At 37.7% G+C, this 19,838-nt stretch overlaps 1 long non-coding RNA gene and 1 pseudogene across 1 annotated transcript; one reads left to right on the top strand and one right to left on the bottom strand.

Moving 5' to 3' along the window:
* Positions 1-10,321: 10,321 nt before the first annotated feature.
* LOC148691787 (uncharacterized) lies at positions 10,322-11,738 on the bottom strand. The gene is made up of 2 exons (XR_015955353.1): positions 11,624-11,738; positions 10,322-10,614 (listed from the first exon to the last, which is right to left on the bottom strand). It is a non-coding gene; the product is annotated as an uncharacterized LOC148691787 (long non-coding RNA).
* Positions 11,739-15,418: 3,680 nt separating this feature from the next.
* On the top strand, positions 15,419-19,404 carry LOC148691786 (uncharacterized; annotated as a pseudogene).
* The last annotated feature ends 434 nt before the right edge of the window (positions 19,405-19,838 follow it).

Below are 19,838 nucleotides of genomic sequence, written 5' to 3'. Positions count from 1 at the left end.
GTAACTCCTCACTTTATTCTCTGTGATTTAAATTCAATAAAAGTGGTTCTGGGATTGTCCATCTAAATCATTTTAGTCATTCTGTAAAAAAATCTCCATTAAATTGAGGGTATTATTGTCAAATCAGCCCTTCCACTTGAAGGTCTCTTCAATTTGAACGGAAATTTTTCATAGAATAATCAAAATGATTAACGGTGAACAATTTTAGTGACCATTTATATTGATTTCAAAGAAACCAACGGGAAGAATTATGCTAATTTTAAAGACAAAAAACCTAAAAAGAAAGAGAAAACACTACAAGTATTGGTGGGCCTATAAGCGTTAGAGTTTTTGGCTGACTTGGTAAATGGGACAAACAAAGATGTATTCTGATTACGTAGCGTCTTGTTTTGTATATGCTACCTTACGTATCTCAGCGGGAAAAAGGGGAAAAATAATAGTCTTTGCGTTTTCTAATGAAGTAACGTCTTGCATAATCGAATATGTACAAGTTAAGTCTAGATTATTATTATTATAACTATTACATTTAGCTAACGTATTTTCATAGAAAATTCAAAAGATGAGCTACTAATTCTTGTTTAAATATTTTTTATGTGTACAAATACACGAACAAGTACAAAATAAACAACTTTCTCTATTAGACCTACTCTAACCCTCGGAGTAAAACTCAAATTTTACTTTATAAACTTACTCCAACTAGTTCCAATCCTTGAGACAAATATGAGTTTTAACCCAAAACTCATTTCTCGAGCAAATTTAGGCCAAAATTTCCCCTGGGTTAATGGGGTTGGGCCACATATATGTGTATCATTTTAGTTTTATATTTATAAATTCATTTAATTCAAAGGTTAAAATTTAATATAATCAGATCCAACGGTAAAAAAAAAAAAAGAGAAAGATTTAATAGTTCAAATTTAAATTGACACACCTCGACCGAGATCAAGGCATGTTGGGCGTCACGTGGAAGTGACGTAACCATGTGCACAGTGCGGAAGCTAATAAAATAATAATAATAAAAGTACGAATAAATAAAAATCAGCTATACACAAAGTAATAACATACATGTGCAAGCGAAATTGTGAAAAACAAAGTTCAAAGCACAGAAGATCTAATGCAGTCTGGGAGAAACAACACTACATAAACACACCCAAAGGTGGTCCTGCACTGGTGATAATCTATCAGATATGCTGGGAAAATTCTCTGGGGAGCCACCAAAAGCGCTAGCCAAACTAGAATCTGGAGGGGCGCAAAACAGAAAACATGAGTGGGCAAAAACAAAGCTTTTCAAAAACCATTTCATTAACAAAGTTCTAACCCCTCGCCGTAAAACCTGTATATTTCCTAGAAAAATAGAATATATACATATATATAAATCATGCTCGGAAATATACCATGTCAAATGCCTCGAAATAAAATGCGAGTACTCAGGTAATGCCAAACAATGCCATGTAATCTGTCAGCCGGAGTCACCTAACGTGACCTGTATGGCTGAATCTAGAGCTCAAATCTCCATCTCACTAACTATACCTGCACACAAGTCGGAACCACCTAAAGTGGTCTGTATGACAGGACTGGGTGTATAATAAGTACGCTCAAGTGCTACGATCACGTGAAGGCTGGGCGAATAATCGCGGGTCAACTACGAGTCGGAACCACCTAAAGTGGTCTGTACAACAGGACTGTGCACCTAACTTGGATCCAAGATGAGCGTGTGGTGCGAGAGGTCAACATCACGTGAAGGACTGTGCCCAACTCTGGGCGGGAGCACTAACACTGAGGGTGCAGGTTATGAGCTCTCAATGTATCTCAAATCACTACTGAACATAAGCATAAACCATAACTTACCTGGCACTTACCTGTGTGTCCACAACATCAACACACACACACACATATATATATATATATATATATATGCAACTAATAATGCATACACAAACGGCAAACATAATGCATGGCATATAACGTATAAATGTTTCATTTCACTTTCTGGGAAAAACATAAGTATATAGGTATATACGGAAAACCAAAAGCCCACTCACTGGTATGTAGAAGGGTCGTAACCCCCTTGCCTCGAGTGACCGCGCTCATCCTCGGGATAGGTCTCACCTATATGCGAAACAACTATAAAAACGTTAATTTTAAAGCACATAACCAACATTACGAAATAACTTCTCATACAATGCTCAAATGGGGTGTATGAATACACCAATGTGATCTACTCAACCTCAGGAACATCCCCATACTTTTAAAATAATTTTTCGACGCCGCACGCACCGCCCATGTGCAGGCACGTGCCTGGCACACTGACGGCGTCAGTTAACGCCGTCAAGAATATTCCGTTAAATCTAATAGATGCCGTTAACGCCGTTAGGAATATTCAGTCCAAACTGATGGAATATTCCGTCATCTTCTCTGGCCAAACTTTGGCGCCGTCGCCGGCGCCGGAAAACTAGGAAATTTTCAAAACTTTTTATCTTCTTCGTTTTTCAACCAAATTTCACAAAATTGGTACAAAATGAAGCTTACAACAAGAGGAACAAATCCATACCACTTTCAAGCACTAAAACCCACGGAATCTCGCCGGGAAAACACCACCAACTCCGGCCAAACTTGTAACTCACGATCCCGACGTCCAAAACCTTCAAACGAACCACCCCAAGCCTCCTAAGGACCTTACCAAGCTTCCTACAAGCTTGAAATTCCAAAAAACACAAGAATTAACGTGTGTATGAACAGTGACCAAAATCGGAGATCTCGAGTTCGACATGAAAACGAAGGTATCCTTACCTGAAATGAGTATGGTTGAACTCCTAAGGACCTCACGAGCACGAATATGTAATTTGTTTCCTTGATCAGTGAAGGTTTCAAGGGTTTTGGTTGTCGTCCGTACAAGAAAATAGAAATGGGAGAGAGAAAGAGAGAGAGCTTGGGACAGATAGGGAGAATAGGAGAGAGGGATGAGGATGATGATGGATGTGTGGCTGGGATGCAACCAACCAAAAATCCAAAACAACCACACAAACAACAATTATCCATTAGGGGCAAAACTGTCATTTCACCCCTACGGTACGAAAAGTCCGGGACGGGCTGTCACATAAATCCAATGCTAAAGTAATTAAAAAAAATGTTTTATGTGTTTCATATTCTTTTGTAGTGTTTCATGAGTTTCATAGTGTCGTTTAGTGATTTTTCAATATTTATTGGAATCTAAATATTTTTAGGATAAAATGTTCATAAAATTAAATTGGGATAGTCTACATAATTTTTTTTTTTTAAAGTTACTTTAAGAAAAAAAAAATCTAAATTCATTCTTTCATAATCTCAGGCTAAAAATTTAACCCAAAAGGGTTAGAGGATAAAATTTGTTTCTGGATTAAAACCTAAATTTTCTATTTCTTAAAAAATTTAGATTTTAACCCAAGAGTTGAAAAAGGTTTTAAGGAGATCTCTTTATTTTTAGGTATAGATACATGAATAGAAATGATCACATTTCTTCCCACTTTATATTTCTTATGGGATAGTTTCATTTTCCGGCTCATGCCATTTATAAATGTTTTCTAACCAAATAATAAACAGTCACTCACTTTCGGATATGATCTAAAGATTATAGAGAAGAGCAGATGGCACTTTACAGCAATGGGAAAGTAATTATGTCTATGTACTTCCCTAGTATGGGTTCGATCCATACATACTTCTCCCCCCCTAATAGCTAACTATTTAAGCCATTGCCAACCAGGCCAGCCAAAAGGCTATAGGCCAAAACATGGCCATTTTTGACACAAAACTCATCTCCAATGGAGGGTTGGGCCAAAATCTAGCCTATGGCCAGCCCATTCAGTGGGCCCAGCTGTAATTTTTTTTTCTAAGACGAAATTAAAAAAAAATTAAAAATTTTAATTTTTTTCCTATAAATACTTAAGACATTTCTACATCATTTCTCACATCATTTTCACATTTCCTTATTTTATTTCAATTCTTCACATTCTATTCATCTCATACACTTTTTTCATACAGATCTCTCTCTTACCTCTTCCAACAATCTTTCCTTTAATTTTTTTTTTAATAATTTTCAAATGGCCACATCTTCAAGTGGCTCTCAAAATATGTCCGAAAACTTTATTTTAATATGGTAATTTAAGTCAATTAACTAATAAAATTAAAGAACAAACTTAAAATAATAAATTATTAAGGGGGCTAAAAAATAGCCCCATTCGGTTGGAGATGGTACATAAATATGGCCCACACTGTTCATTTAAAAATAATTTCTTGCAAGGCTATAATCTGAACAAGGGCTAAACATAACCCTTTCGGTTGGAGATGACCTTAGCGCACTAAGACCATCTCCAACCGAGCCAGCCATAAGGCCATAAGCTAAAGGATAGCCTTTTTTGACACAAAACGCATCTCTAATGGAGGTCTGGGCCAAAAAGCCTGGGGACCCACCTGCCAAAATCTAGCCATATGGCTAGCGGGTTGGGCAAGCATAGCCAGCCAGCCAGCTCGTTCAGTTGGGCCCAGCCGGCACATCAATGATAACATGACGTCATTAGCCGTTGGATTTTTTTTTTAAAGACAAAATTAAAAAAAAATTCTAATTTTTTTCCTATAAATACCTAAGCCATTTCTACAACATTTCTCACAATTCATAATTGGATGAAGACGCCTAGTTGGAATGTGAAGAGGATCCAAAGTTGAAATTCATTGCAAACTTAAATTGAAACGACAAATTTTAGACAATGACAAGACATAGTGATGAGGGAAAAGATGAAGGTGAACAAATCTTACCCCAATATCCAGCCTATTTATTATGGTGAAGTGCCAATTTAGTCCCTGAATTATCATTTGAGTGAAAATTAGGTCCATAAACTATTTTTTTTTTCAGAAAAATCAATCCTTGAATCATAAAAATCTGCCAATTACATCCCTACTATTAGATTCAAAGCTACTATATTCAATTTTCCGTCAATTTAAGTCACGTTACTTGCATGTGATCAGTTTTCTAAAAATTGACCTAGGCGCTCGGCTGTGCTGTTCTGATCCGATTTAGGCCAAAACATTCAGAAAATTGAGGAGGATTTAGGTAGTTGCTAGGCGCTTTAGGCGACTATGGGTGGCTCTAGGCGGCAGTTTAGGCAGTGTGAACGGCATAGACATTTAGCAGAAGCATCAACTTGCCATCGAACAACCTGCAACGGCTTGCTTTGCTTACTGTAACTCTCGAAATGATGTACACCAGTGGTTTAGATATCGACTAATAGGGTCGGATTTCAAGCTTAATGAAAGTCAAAATCAACCAAAAGTAGATGTTGAGCACATATTTTATCACTTATTGTACTCCGAAAACTACAATTTCTTAGATGCAATTTTGGACTTAAATGAAAGAAATGACATGTTTTGTTGTTTTTAAGATTAGATTAATGATATGGAAAATTATGCTATTTTTCTGTGGTTTTCATATTAGTCTGGTGGTGTCTAATCATGTTTGGGAAAATGGTGTTTAGACAACTATTTGTATTTACCATTTGTTTGTCAACTTTGACTTGATCCTAGTTGGGTTCCCGTGTAAACTCATTTCCTATATTAATTTTTATGCAGGTTGCCTATTGCACACTAAGGGATGACCATCACGTGACCGCTTCAACAAAACAAAGGATGCCCTTATCCTTATATTTGCATCGACATAAAAGAAAGGATTGCTTCTCTCCTCCAATTTCCAGGAGCAAGCAGGCGCACAGCTTATCAAAATTGAAGAAGGATTAAAATCCATATTTCTATTCCACTCTCCAATTTGTTGGTTTGCGTTGGAAGCATGAATTAGACATTTTTATCTTAATTTTCATCAATTGCAATGGATATTTGGGTACTTTCAAATTTGGTTGATATATCACTTTAGAGATGAAATTTCTAGCTGGAATCTAGTAGGGTAGAAAAGGACAATATGGAGGCCTCGTTGCAGCAAGTAGATTAGCATAAGTGTGATTTAGGCATTCCATTCTTTCAAGCTTTGATAAGGGTGTCTAAACGCACGAAGTGTCTGGCAAGGAGTTAAAAGGTTTCTTTCGTTTCTTATCTTCTAATGTTTTCAATAAATGGGCTTTTAAGCCGTCGTTGGTTACTAAAAAGGGAAATGAAAACAGAAGAGCAAAAACAAAACGAAAGAAAACTGATCAATTTTCTGGAAGCAGAGACAGATGAAAGAAGGCAGTGGAAAAGAAAGAGATTTTTTCAAACCTTAGTTTTCTTTTAATTTTATGAATTCAATAATATTTTTTATTATGTTTTGGATCTAATTTTCCTCAGCTAGGGCTACAATGTAGCCATGACTATGAATGCTTAAATTCTGAATTGAATTATTTTCAAGTTTTCAATTTTCATTGAGTATCATTTGTTGTGCTTATATGCTTGTTTTAGTCTTGGTGATTAGCTAATATCTTGACTTTTACTTAGTAAATGTGATGCAAGTTGTGCAGATGCCATGTTTTCAACTGGAGTGATAGCTTCTTGCAAATAGATACCATAAATTACCTAGTAGCAGATGCCATACTCTAGGATTTATGTAGTTTTTATATAAATTTCCACTGATCGTAATGAGTTTCACTATGTTAAACTAATCCAGATGCCATGGATGGTTGCATAGTGGAATATACGTAATAGTCTAGATGCCATAGATATTACATGATTTAGGGAAATTTTACTATCAATGAGATTGAGTACTTGTTAATAATTCGTTGCAGGAAATAACTAGGATTGGTTATGGTGAGTCGGACGCTCTAGTGTTTTACTCGATTGAATTACAACTTGTTTTCTTGGCTGCCACTTTTTACATTGTGATCACACGTTCTTGTTTTCATTTGTTTTGTTTTACTTTTAGTATCAACTCTCAAAACCATCATTATTTATTAATCTTTGTTAAATTTCACTATGTTGCAATTGGATTTAAGTTAGTTGTTTAGAATTAGATTAATTTTTGTGGGACGATATTAAGTGCTTGCTTTCTAACTATCGAACGATTCGTAAGCTCGTGAGTATAGAATTTGGAACTAAGTTAGACTAATTTCGGTTAGTTTAAATTTCACAACAAGTTTTTGGCGCTGTAACCCAAGATTGAAATTTATTTCTATCTCTTTCTTATTTTGATTACTACGTGTTTTTGTTTTATTTTAATTTTTGTTTTCTTTCGTTTTCAGGTGTTCTTGTGAAAGTTCATGCATGGTTGTCGTTCTCGAAGTCTTGAGGTTGTGCCATACAATCCCGAAATTGATTGAATGTTTCGACACCTACTAAGGAAGCAAAAGAAGCAAGAACCAATTGAAAGAATGGCACTTCAAGACCCAAATGAAAATCGTGCCCTTATGGATTATTCGGCTGCTACTGTTGGAGCCACATTGTCTTGTATTGTGCGCCTAGAAATTACGACTAATCAATTTAAGTTGAAGCCGTCGTTCATCCAGATGTTGCCATCATTTTATGGTCTTACTACTGAAGATCCAAATTTCCATATTAGTGACTTTGTCGAGATATGTGAAACTTTGAAGATCCATGAGGCAACTAACGATGCTATCAGATTGCAGTTGTTTCCTTTTTCACTCAAGAACAAGGGAAAGTCTTGGTTTAACTCTCTGCCTGCTAAATTCTATAACAACTTGGGATGAGTTGGCAAATCAATTCCTTCAAAGATTCTTTCCTCCTTCGAAGACTTCTAAGTTGTGGAATGAAATCATGACTTTTGCCCAATTTGATTATGAAGCTTTTTATGACAGTTGGGAAAGGTTCCGAGAATTATTGATGAAGTGCATCATGGCTTACCAGAATGGTTGCAGCTACAATCATTTTATGAAGGATTGACTCCCGAAAACAAAAGAATGATTAATGCCGCTAGTGGAGGAGCTCTAATGACAAAGACAGTTGCCAAGGCATCTGCACTCTTCAAGACATTAACTACTCATTCTCAATAGTGGGGAGTGGAAAGAGGACCATCCATTGACACCATGGCTACACAGATTTCTAACTTAAACAAAAAGTTTGATAATTTGATGACCGTTAAATCTGTGAAGTCTTTTGATGTGGTTTGTGACATATGTGCAGGTATACATGCAAGTATTGAGTGCCCGAACATTGGTTCATTTCCAAAGTATATACAAGAGCAAGCAAATCAAGTGAACAATTTGTCTCATCAGCAGAATAACCCATATTCGAACACTTACAATTCAGGTTAGCGTTTTCATCCAAATCTTCAATGGAATAACAATATGAATGTTATGAATCCTCTAGCTAAGCCGCCTCCTATGAATTTCTAGCCACAAGAAAAGAAGACACCAGTGAAAGACTTGATAACTCAACTTGCTATAAACACAAATAACTTCATTCAAGCAACTTAGACAACACTCCAAAATCAGCAAGCTTCCATTGGCAAGCTGGAAGTTCAAGTTGGTCAGATTGCTAGTGCATTGAATGAAAGAGAGATCGAGAAATTTCCAAGCCAGTTGGAAGTGAATTCGAAGAACCAAGAGCACATTAAGGCTATCATATTAAGGAGTTGCAAGACCGTAGAAACTGAGGGTGCAAAGAAAGAAAAGAAGCCTGAAGAACTTGAGAATGATTCACTCACATTGGCAAATGAGAAGCTAGCACAAGAAAAGGTTTATTCGCCACCAGTTCCATATCCTTAGTGTTTGCAAATGGCTTAGAAAGACAAGAACTTATATGAAATTTTAGATTTATTTAAAAAGGTACATATTAACATTCCTTTACTTGATGCAGTGAAACAAATTCTGAGTTATGCAAAATTCTTGAAGGACGTATTCACCAAGAAGAAGAGGTTTGTGGAACACGAAAAAGTGATGTTGTCAAAAGAGTGTAGTGCTGTTTTGCAACAAAAGTTGCCCCTGAAGTTAAACGATCCAGCGAGTTTTACTATTCCTTGTACAATTGGTAAATTTTCCTTTTAAAAAAGTTTTGTTTGATTTAGGAGCCAGTGTTAATTTGATGCCATTTACTATTTTTAAACAGCTTGGTCTTGGTGAAATGAAGTCAACTTCAATATCATTACAACTCGCTGATTGTTCGGTTACATATCCAGATGTTCTCGTTCAAGTTGATCAATTCATTCTACCAGCTGATTTCTTAGTACTTAACATGGAGGAAGATCGAGAAATTCCAATCATTTTGGGTCGTCCATTTATGGCTACCGCTGGAACTCTTATCGACGTCCAAAACGGTCTTCTCACTTTGAGAGTTCAAGGCAAGGAAGTGGTGTTCAAGGTCTTTGAGGCTATGAAATATCCAAGTGATTTTGAAAGATGCTTTCGAGTCGAAGCATTGGAAGAGCTAGTGAATATGAAATATATAGAGCAACATCCATAGAGCAACATCCGGATAATCCTTTGAAGGTATGCTTGGTGCATTTTGAATTGAACGGTGGAACGAACGAAGATGTAGTTGCTATTTTAGCAATTTTGCATTCTGCCCCTATACACAATCAGCATTGGAGATAGTTTTTTTAGGCTTTGGGACTAGCTTCGAAGAAAATTCAACCATCTATTGAAGTTCCACCCAAGTTAGAGTTGAAGCAATTGCCAGAAAATCTGAAGTACGCTTATTTAGGGGTTGTCGAGACCCTACCTGTCATAATTGCTGCAAGTTTAAGTCAAATTGGAGAGGAAAAATTACTTCGGGTACTCAGAAAGTATAAAATGGTGCTGGGATGGACTATAGCTGATATAAAAGGAATCAGCCCAACAGTTTGCATGCATAGAATTTTGCTTGAAGAAAACAGAAAGCCTACCATTGAGGCTTAAAGGAGACTCAACCCGCTTATGAAGGAAGTTGTTCATGAAGTTCTCAAGCTTTTCACTACAAGAAAACATGGCTTATGTGACGACAAAAGTTCGTCACATAAAGTGAAAATGCATCACATTTGATAATATGTGACGAATTTCCAGCGTCACTACCAGCGTCACTACCAGCGTCACCTATGAGGTGTCATCGAAAGTATATGTGATGAATTTCACACTTGTCACTTATTTTATGTATATGTAACGCTGCCTTCGCCACCTATAATTGATTAAAGTACCGGGTTCAAGGAGATATGTGACGAAGTAAGCATCACAAAACACTAAATTCAGTGACCTATAAATTCGTCACATATCATATATGTGAGTGACGCTGAAATCGTCACTTATTCCTTTGATATGTGGTGTAGCGTACATCACATATGTCAAAATCCAATACCTATTTGCTTCTAGTATGTGATGAACCAACTACCACATAATCCTTGTTTATAATTTGGAATTAGAATTCATAACAAAATGTAATGTAATACTTCAGTTAATCACATTTTCACTAGTCAAGAATTTAATCTTATAAGTTGAATACATACACCAAGTGAAGTCTCAAAAATAACATAAACATCCTAGACGCTAACAAGTCGAATACCTTTATGGTGTCTCATCTCAACTTAACAGCAATTGGACACCTCTAGATATATTGCGGTGCTAACCAAAAAGTCTACCTTGTGCATTTTGTCTACTCCTGACTTGCAGCTAAAAAACCTTCAATTACGGATAACATCTTCATTCTCCTTTTGCAAACCCATTGAGCTCTCAACTCTCCATTCTTCTTTTGCACAAGTCGTGCATGACATACAAAAGAAAAGTTAGTCAAATAGCTGTCCAATTGGTTTTGAAACATCTCATGCATCAAGTGATGGATAAGTGGAAGAAAGATAGTGAAAACATATTCAATTGAGGATGAATGATCAATAAACCATATGGAGAGAGTATGTATACTACAATGACAGAGGTAGAAAGATAGTGAAAACATATTCAATTGAGGATGAATAATCAATAAAACATATGAAGAGAGTATGTATACTAGAATGACAGAGGTAGGAGGACTTAACCTATAGGTTCAAGTTTCACAAAAGATGAGCTAGTCTTTAGGAATTGCAAGACTAATGCAATAGCAATACCTAGTCAAAAAGCAACATTAAGGTACATAATTTTAGAGTAGAAAATTTCAATTCTTCAACAATTTACACACAACATAGATAAGCATTTTGTACAACACAAAGAAGAATAAAATTGAACTTTCTCAATAGGAAAACAAACACATCCATCATATTTCTCTTCGGTGACGACACTAATCAACCTTCAGGCCATTCAGTGACACACATAAAGGACGAATTTCTGCCATTCAGAGTGTCTTTCCAACAACTGAGCATATAATGTGTTGGAGATATCTATACAACAACTTTAAGGCATCACACACTCGGGACTTGCATTAAAGAATACACTGTGAGCCTTAGCTACATCCACTAGTATTTCACGGTTTGAAGTAGAGCTTATTTTGGAAAAGATGAAATAACAAAATAAAAAAGCTTGGGAATGGGTTCAGAGAAGGCCTCCAAAAAATTGGAGCATAATTTATTCCATGGTTTAAAGCATAGTTTATTTTGGATTTATGGTGTATGTCATGCTAAGGATGACTATTAGAAGAATGCAGCTAGGCATTGGAAACATCAAGTTGGACCTCGAATCCCATGAGCTCACATTATTTCCTGCATTTTTTACATGGATGAAAATGTGTATTACTATGCCATGATTGCTATAAGCAGGAGACTTACTTGAAATCATATGATCCCATTGTTCATCCAGTTCCATCCATGGATCAATGGAAGAAGAATGGTTTGCTTGCAATTAGTCCCCTCTGTACAAGAAGTAACCTGGAAGGCCAAAAATGTTAAGGATTAAAGAGGTAGGTGAAGTTCAAGCACCTGCTGCACCTCTTCCAATCCCCATACCACCATATTACATTCCACCTCCTGCAAAACTAAAAAAAATACTAAAAAAAATGTATGCAAAAGTAAAACTAGTATAATATTGTTTTCCAATACCAATAACTACAAGTCTAATCTTCCTCAACTGCAGTAAAGATAATCAACCTTGAATTCACTTACGGTATTTTCAATTGTTTCCAATAGGAAATAAAAAAAATAAAAAATAAAAAACTTAGTTTTCTTTTAATTTTATGAATTCAATAATATTTTCGATTATGTTTCTGAACTAATTTTCCTTAGCTAGGGTTACGATGTAGCCATGACTATGAATGCTTAAATTCTGAATTGAATTATTTTCAAGTTTTCAATTTTCATTGAGTATCGTTTGCTGTGCTTATATGCTTGGTTTTAGTCTTGGTGATTAGCTACCATCTTGACTTTTACTTAGTAAATGTGATGCAAGTTGTGTAGATGCCATGTTTTCAACTTGAGTGATAGCTTCTTGCAAATAGATACCATAAATTAGCTAGTAGTAGATGCCATACTCTAGGATTTGTGTAGTCTTTATATAAATTTCCATTGATCGTAATGAGTTTCACTATGTTAAACTAATCCAGATGCCATGGATGGTTGCATAGTAGAATATACGTAATAGTTTAGATGCCATAGATTTTACATGAATGAGGAAAATTTGACTATCAATGAGATTGAGTACTTGTTAATAATTTGTTGTAGGAAATAAGTAGGATTGGTTATGGTGAGTTAGACGCTCTAGTGTTTTACTCGATTGAATTACAACTTGTTTTCTTGGCTACCACTTTTTACATTGTGATCACACGTTCTTGTTTTCATTTGTTTTGTTTTACTTTTAGTATCAACTCTCAAAACCATCATTGTTTATTAATCTTTATTAAATTTCACTACGTTGCAATTGGATTTAAGTTAGTTGTTTAGAATTAGATTAATTTTTGTGGGACAATATTAAGTGCTTGCTTTCTATACTATCGAATGATTGGTACGCTTGCGAGCATAACATTTGGAACTAAGTTGGACTAATTTTAGTTAGTTTAAATTTTGCAACAATAGAAAAATCAAAGCTAAACCGCTATTAACAGGCTGAGTTACAGACCTTCGCGAGGAAGAAGAAGCCTCTGAACTCCTTCATTTTTTTTCTAAGAGACGACGTCGTTTGGGTAGTTAGTAAAGTGAAGCATGTTTGGGGAAAAACACCAAACGATAAGCCTGTTTGGTGTTTATGTGGCATTCCTTAATTCCTAGAATCCTATTATTTTATAATTACAAGAAAAAATTAAAAAATAAAATTATTCCTATAATCCTAATACCACAAAATCCACATAAAACAGAACTGTTAATAAAAATTATTCAAAAACTCATAATATTTAGTACGTACTATATTTTGTAATTAAATATATGTAATGTCATAATATTTACTTCCCGGGCCCGCTCCACCACCGTAGCACGATATTGTCCGTTTTAGGCTTACCATTTCCTCACGGTTTTATTTTTGGGAACTCACGAGCAACTTCCCAGTGGGTCACCCATCATGGGAGTGCTCTCGCCTGCTACTCGCTTAACTTCGGAGTTCCGATGGAACCCGAAGCCAATGAGCTCCCAAAAGGCCTCGTGCTAGGTAGGGATGAGAATATACATTTAAGGATCACTCCCCTGGGCGATGTGGGATGTTACAATCCACCCCCCCTTAGGGGCCCGACGTCCTCGCCGGCACGTACGCGACCAGGGTTAGACTCTAATACCAATTTGTCACATCCTGACCCGGGGCGGATCACTTACTAGGCCCGCTCCACCACCGTAGCACGATATTGTCTGCTTTGGGCTTACCATTCCCTCACGGTTTTGTTTTTGGGAACTCACAAGCAACTTCCCAGTGGGTCACCCATCATGGGAGTGCTCTCGCGCGCTACTCGCTTAACTTCGGAGTTCCAACGGAACCCGAAGCCAGTGAGATCCCAAAAGGCCTCGTACTAGGTAGGGATGAGAATATACATTTTAGGATCACTCCCCTGGGCGATGTGGGATGTCACAATCCACCCCCCTTAGGGGCCCGACGTCTTTGTCGGCACACACGCGACCAGGGTTAAGCTCTGATACCAATTTGTCACATCTCGGCCCGGGACGAATCACTTCCCGGGCCCGCTCCACCACCATAGCACGATATTGTCCACTTTGGGCTTACCATTCCCTCACGGTTTTGTTTTTGGGAACTCACGAGCAACTTCCCAGTGGGTCACCCATCATGGGAGTGCTCTCGCGCACTACTCGCTTAACTTCGGAGTTCCAATGGAACCCGAAGCCAGTGAGCTCCCAAAAGGCCTCGTGCTAGGTAGGGATAAGAATATACATTTAAGGATCACTCCCCTAGGCGATGTGGGATGTCACATGTAACATATATTCTTTTTAGTTCTATATTTCTTAGATGAGTTATATATGGTTTTTAGTATAATGTTATAACCTCACTCTTATACGAAATATATTATTTTCTAATTATAAGTGTGCACTTATTTATTTTATATATAATAAATTACCTTAAACGTCCTAGTCTGCCTAGACTCAGCCTAGGCGTTAGGCCCTAGCCCACCGCTCGACTAGCACCTAGCGTCTTTTAGAACATGCAGGTGATACAGATTGGAGGGTAGATTGGTAATTTTTCATAAAAAGAAGTGTTTGGAGGATAAATTAGACATTAGATTCGCAACTTATATGAAATGTTAAAGGCTTATACGCAAAAAATGACAATATTATACTCTAAAGTGTGTCAAGTGACTTAAGTTGACGAAAAATTGGATAAAAGAGCTTTGAAAATAATAATAGGGATGAAATTAGCAATTTTTAATGATGTAGAGACTTATTTTACCGAAAAAATAATTAAGGGACCTAATTTTCACTAAGGTGATAGTTCAGTGATTAAATCAGCACTTCACCCAACTTATTAACATAGGATGTGACAACCCGTCCCGAATTATTTTTGTCGCAGGTGTGAAAAGATGAAATTGCCCTTGGACGTTTTGTGTTGTTGTGTGGTTTTGTTTGTTGTGATTGGATGCCCAAATTTGGACCACACACTCACACCCTCTCTTTCACTCCCGTTAACTCTCTCTCTCCTCCCTTTCGGATTTTTCTGCATTTCCATACAAGTCATATGGACATCACCTAAATCAGCCATTTTTCTTCACGGATCCAGGTTTTTGATGTCATATTCATATTCCTTGTAACCATACGATCTCATCTATACTATTTTTAGGACGTGAAGCTGTCGGAAAACTCGAGAACCATAACCTCCGATTTGAGGTATTGTTCATGCGCACGTAAATGTGAAGTTTTTGGAAGATTCTAAGCTTATAGGAAGCTTTAGAACACTCTCACGAAGCTCGAAGAAGAAAAACGAGGTGTTTTGGACGTCGGGAAGTCAAGTTGGCGAGTTTGAAATTTTGGTCGGATTATCAAGGGTTCTCCGGCGAGTTTCCAGGGATTTTAGGGCTTGAAATTTGTAAGAATGTGTTCTTCTCATCCTAAGCTTCATTTTGGTGAAAATTTCATGAATGTTGGTTGAAAATCGAGTGAGATATGAAGCTTTGAATATTTTTCCAGTTTCCAATGACGGCGATGGCGGTCGATGGTTCACAGGAGAAGAAAAGAGAATATTCCGTCAAAGTTGATGAAATATTCCTAACGGCAGCTAACGGCATCACTTTAGTTTTAACAGAATATTCCTTACGGCGTTAACTTTTCCATTAGGCGTGCCACGCACGTGGTCGCGTGTGGGGGAGTGTCTGGTCGTGCCTTGGCCGGCACGTGGGTGATCGGAAAATTTTTATAAAATTATGGGGATGTTCCTAAGGTTATGTAGATCATAGTGGTATATTCAAACACCCCATTTGAGCATTGTATGAGAATTTATTAGCTAGTTTCGTTTATATGCTTTAAATTAACGTTTATAAACTTATTTCGCATATAGGTGAGACATATCCTCAGGGCGAGCGCAGTCAATCGAGGCTTGGGGGCTACAACCCTTCCATATACCAGTGAGTGGGCTTTTGGTTTTCCGTATATACCTACATACTTGAGATTTTTCCCAGAAAATTGATTTAACTGAAATTATAATTGAAATGCCATGCCTATTGATTTATGCTTAGACTATAAATTTGTATGATATGTGCATATTGTGATTTGACACGGTGGACGCTCAGGTAAGTACCAGGTGAGTTGTAGATTTTATGTGAATTGATGATTATGTGAGATGTGTTGAAAGCTCATAAACCTGCACCCCGGTGTTAGTGCTCCCGCCCACAGTTAGGGCACAGTCCTTTATGTGATGTTCACCTCCCGCACCATACGCTCACCTTGGATCCAAGTTAGGTGCACAATCCTATCGTACAGACCACTATAGGTGGTTCCGACTCATAGGTGACCTGCGATTATTCGCACCGTCTTCACGTGATTGTAACACTGAAGCGTATTTATTTACACCCAGTCTTGTCGTACAAACCACTTTAGGTAGTTTCGACTCATGTGCAGGTATATTTGTTGAGATGTGGATTTGAGCCGTACAGGTCACGTTAGGTGACTCTGGCTGATAGATCATTTGCATTGATTTATATCACCTGACTTACATATTTTATTGCTGAGATATTCGTGGCATATTTATGAATTTTGCTATTCTAAGCATGGTTGTGGTATATATATGTATTCTATTTTCTGGGAAATTATACAATCTTTGATAAATGAAATGGTTTTGAAAAGCTTTGTTTTTGCCCACTCACACTTTTTGTTTTGCGCCCTTCCATGTTCTAGTTAGGAGTGCTTTTAGTGGCTTGCGAGGAATCCACGACAACTCTGACAAATTATCACCATTGTAGGATTACCTTTGGTGTTGTATAATTAGTATTCGTCCTGCTGGACTACACTTAGGCTACTTATGCTCTTATTATGAATTCACACTTATTTCATCTTGCACCTTAACTTATCTTGTGCTTTAGTTAGTTTGGTTTTTAATTATTCGCATTTCTTATATTATTATTGCTTCCACACCGTGCACATGGCTACGTCACCTTCACGTGACGGCTAGCATGCCTTGATTTCAGTCTGGGTATGTTAGTTTGGTATTAAAGCCTAGGTTTGGCAGTCCTGCATATTTGGTGAATATTCTAATTATTTTGGTGTCTTCTATCAGAACTATACCGCCTCGTAGAGAGCCACATAGTTCAGCTGAACCTAGTTTCCCCAATGTAGCTAAGTTGGGGGAAGCCATAGCTCATGCTATTCAGTCTTCGCTTTGCCCTCCTCAGAAGACTCCCTTAGAGACTATGTATAACTTAAAGTTGGATAAGTTTGGGGTCATGAAGGACATGAAGGGCCAGAGCGGTGGCTCGAGCATCTTGAAAAGACTTTCCAAATGATGCAAAGCCAAAGGAATCTTCCTTTTGAAAGGTGGGTTGAGACAACTACATGGTTCTTAGGTCAAGAACCAGCATCCTGGTGGGAACATAAGGCTTATAATTTGACCCCAGAGGAAATTGCTGACTGGGAAATGTTTAAACAGTTGTTTCAGAAAAGGTTTTTTCCCCTGAGTATATTGATTGCAAGAAGCAAGAATTTACTCAATTGAGACAGAGGAAGATGATAGCGAATGAGTATTATAGGAGATTCACTGACTTGTCTTGTTATCATCCGGATGTCGCTGCTAATTCGGTTGAGATGCTCCGTCATTTCAGATTAGGTACTAAGAATAAGTGGCGTTTTATGGCAACCACTACTCCTTGTGCTTCTTACCAGGAGTTCTATGAGATTTTGTTGAGGATTGAGGATTAAGAAAATATGCCTTGTGAGAGTGAGGAAGAAGAAAATGACGGCAATCAAAAGAAAGATGATAAAGGTAAAGGTCAATCATCTCAAGGACCTCGCAATACTTTGAGCTTTAAGCGAAGTGAAGCTAGTTCCAGTTCTTCGAGTGAGGGTTTTAGTGCCACTGGTCAGGGAAGAGGTGGTAGATTTTCTGGGGGTCCTAGATTCCAAAGACTGAGAGATGCTAGTAAGGAAGGGCTCTGTTGTGCCGCAGATGTAACAATAGACATTTTGGAGAGTGTAGGTAAGGCAGCAATATGTTTTACTTGTGGGCAGATGGGACATAGAGCTATAAATTGTCCTCAGAATCAGCAGAGGCCTTAGCAGCCTTCCTTACCACCACCAGCGCCGATCCAGCAAGTTCCAAGGTCTGGTAGTTATGGTCAAATGGGTCGTAGTGGTGCTTACCATTATCAGGGTGACGCCGTTCTTTATGCTTCAAGGCAGTATCCGTATTCCCAAGATCCTTATAATCAGAGTGGGTATCCTCAGTAAATAGGAGGTTATACGCCGTATCCTCCTATTCCAGCTAGTGGATCTCAGTGGTATCAGGGAGGACAGCCCCAACAATAAGAGATTGCTTCCAGTGGTGCAGGATCTTCGAGGCGACCTGGTCAGCCAAGTTAGGGCAGTGGTGTACATGGGCGAAATAATCAAGCTAATAGAGGTCGTGGGGGACGACAATAAGCCCAGGGACGTGTTAACAATATCTCTCTGCAGGATGCGTAGAATTATCCAGACTTGATCATAGGTACGTTAAAAATTCTTAGTCACTTTGCTAGAGTATTAATTGATTATGGTGCTACACATTCTGTCATTTCTCATACATTTTCTCAAGTGACGCAACCTCATCCTACACCTCTAGGGTATGATTTAGAGTTTGCTATGCCTAGAGGGGAGAGATGTTATGTTGATTGTATATATCCAAGATGTCCAATGATGGTGGAGGATATAGTTATGCCAGCTAACCTTATCCCGTTAAATATTGTTGATTTTGATGTGATATTGGGCACAGATTGGTTGCATTATAATCGTGCCAATATAGATTGCTACAAAAAAACAATTACTTTCCATCGTCCTGGATTACCTGTGGTTACTTTTGTGGGTGAGCATAGTTGGGTGAGGCATGTCGTTATTTCCGCTGTGAGAGCAAAAGGTTATTATCAAAAGGTTGTCAGGGATATTTAGCTCATGTGGTGTTGAATGATGTTGCTCCTAGTAGTGTGGAGGATGTGAAACTAGTCAGGCATTTTCCTGAAGTATTCCCTAATGATTTACTGGATTACCGCCAGACCGAGATGTGGAATTCACTATTGATTTGCTTCCAGGTATGGATCCTATATCTTTGACTCCTTATCGAATGGCTCCTACTGCAGGAATTAGTTGATAAAGGTTTTATTCAGCCTAGTACTTCACCCTGGGGAGCTCCAGTGTTATTTGTGAGGAAAAAAGACGGGACTTTAAGGCTATGCATTGATTATAGGGAATTGAATCGGGTAACAATTAAAAATCGTTATCCATTGCTGCGTATAAATGATTTATTTGATCAGCTTCGAAGCGCCTGCTTATTTTCTAAGATTGATTTGAGGTCTAGTTTTTACCAGTTGAAGATCAAAAGTGAGGATGTTCCTAAAACGGCTTTTAGGACTCGATATGGTCATTATGAGTTTCTTGTGATGCCATTCGGGTCAACTAATGCACCTGCAGCTTTTATGGATTTAATGAATCAAGTATCCAACCATATTTAGACAAGTTTGTCATTGTCTTTATTGACGATATTCTGGTATACTCTATGTCTAAATCAGAGTATGTTTGACATCTCACTTTGGTGTTAAAGAGATTGAGGGAACACCAATCGTATTCTAAGTTTAGCAAATGCCAATTTTGGTTAGATCAAGTGGCATTTTTGGGACATGTTATATCCGCCCAAGGTATTTTAGTGGATCCTCAAAAGGTAGCAGCCGTTAAGAATTGGGAGCAACCACGAACCGTCATGGAGGTACAGAGTTTCCGTGGTCTAGCAGGTTATTATCGACGGTTTGTTAAAGATTTTTCAGTTATTGCTTTATAGCTGACGAGGCTAACTAGGAAGGATGTTAAATTTGAGTGGGATAATAATTGTGAGCGGAGCTTCCATCAATTAAAGTATTGTGTCACTCATGCACTTGTTTTGGTGCTTCCA

This window comes from Pyrus communis, chromosome 13 (assembly GCF_041283825.1).
Source record: "Pyrus communis isolate YQ-2024b chromosome 13, ASM4128382v1, whole genome shotgun sequence".
Taxonomy (NCBI): domain Eukaryota; kingdom Viridiplantae; phylum Streptophyta; class Magnoliopsida; order Rosales; family Rosaceae; genus Pyrus; species Pyrus communis.
This window is presented reverse-complemented; position numbering and strand designations above follow the sequence as displayed.